The sequence below is a fragment of the Theobroma umbraticum genome, unplaced genomic scaffold (genome assembly GCF_002168275.2).
Source record: "Theobroma umbraticum cultivar Fairchild unplaced genomic scaffold, ASM216827v3 scaffold_39.0, whole genome shotgun sequence".
NCBI classification, from domain to species: Eukaryota; Viridiplantae; Streptophyta; class Magnoliopsida; order Malvales; family Malvaceae; genus Theobroma; species Theobroma umbraticum.
This window is the reverse complement of record NW_018397281.1, coordinates 1,026,284-1,027,983: the sequence shown is the minus strand read 5'-3', so window position 1 is coordinate 1,027,983 and position 1,700 is coordinate 1,026,284.

The following is a 1,700-nucleotide window of genomic DNA, read 5'->3' as shown; positions in this document are numbered from 1 at the left end:
TTCTAAAGCTTATAGATTGTTTAAGCAAAAAACTTTAGTTATAGAAAAATTTGTTCATGTTTTTTTTATGAAACTAGTGCTACACCAAGAAAGGTAGTGTATGATGATGATGCAGATGATATTGAGGAGAAAATAGAAAAGATGAACTTGGAAAATAGATAAAATGATAAAGACAACTCCAAGAAGAGAAATGAAGAAAATCCATTATTAGAGAACTTGCAAGGAATTGAAGAACAACACAATGATTGTCCTAGGAATTGGAGATTTGTAAGAAATCATCCTCAAGAGCAAATAAATGGAGATCTCTAGAAAGGTGTCAAAATTGTAAAAGGACTAAGAGAAACTTGTGAGTTTATGGCCTACATTTCACAAGTGGAACCCTAAGAATTTTGAGGAACCTAAAAAGGAAGAAACATGGATGATAGCCACACAAGAAGAACTTGGTCAATTTGAAAGGAACAAGGTCTAGACCTTAGTTCCAATGCCAACCAACCATTTTATCATTGGTACCAAGTGGGTATTTAGAAACAAAATGGATGAGGTGGGTAATGTGGTAAGGAACAAGGCAAGGTTAGTTGGCCAAGGCTACAATCACGAGGAAGATATTGATTATGATGAAACTTTTACTTCTATTGTTAGATTAGAAGCAATTAGACTATTGCTTACATATACATGTTATATGAACTTCAAATTATTTCAAATGGATGTTAAAATTGCATTTTTAAAAGGTATTATTCAAGAAGAGATATATGCCGAACATTTCCCTGATTTTCAAAAGATTGATTATGTTTATAAATTGCATAAAGCATTAATGAAAAATTTTGTGATTGTAGTTCAAATATATGACGATGGGATTTTCATCAGCCAAGCAAAATACACTAGGCAAATGCTTAAAAAGTTTGGTGAGATGAATGTAAAGTCAATCGAAAGACTTATGCATCCTTCTACAAAGCTTAATAAAGATGAAAAAAGAAAAATGATGTAAACCAAAAGCTCTATAAAGGTATGATTAGTTCACTTCTTTATTTAACAGCTAGTAGACCCTCTATATTGTTTAATGTGTGCCTATGTGCAAGATTTCAATCATGTTGCCAAAGGTGAATATATTTCAGTAGGTAGTTGTGCAAAAATCTTGTAGATTAGGTAATAATTTAATGACTTTGACATGTCCAAGCTTAACATTCCTATCTTTTGTAGCAACACTAGTGCCATTAACATCTCTAAAAATCCTTTCCAACATTATAGGACTAAGCACATTGAAAGTAGACATCATTTCATTCGAAATCATATGCTGAAGAGAGATACTAAAATAGATTTTCTAGATACGTTGCAACAATTAACTTATATCTTCACAAAACCATTAAGTGAAGACTGATTTTGCAAAATTAAAAGAGAATTAGGAATGCTTAATGTGAATGAGTGCTAATTGATCCTATTTAATTATGTTTTTGATGATAAATTGTGTGAAATTTTGCCTAAAATTCATGTTTTAATTGGTTGAGATTACATTTTGATCAGTTGTAGGAATTTTAGAAATGAGTTGAACTTGCTTTGACCAGTTAGGACTTCTTTGAACCAGTTAAAATGAGTCTGTTTACATAATGTAAGCCCAAACCAGTAGAGTTTTAATCAATTAAAAATCCTTTTAATTGGTTGAAACAGTTTTGTTCAACTAGAGTGTATCAAGTTAGTAAAACTTT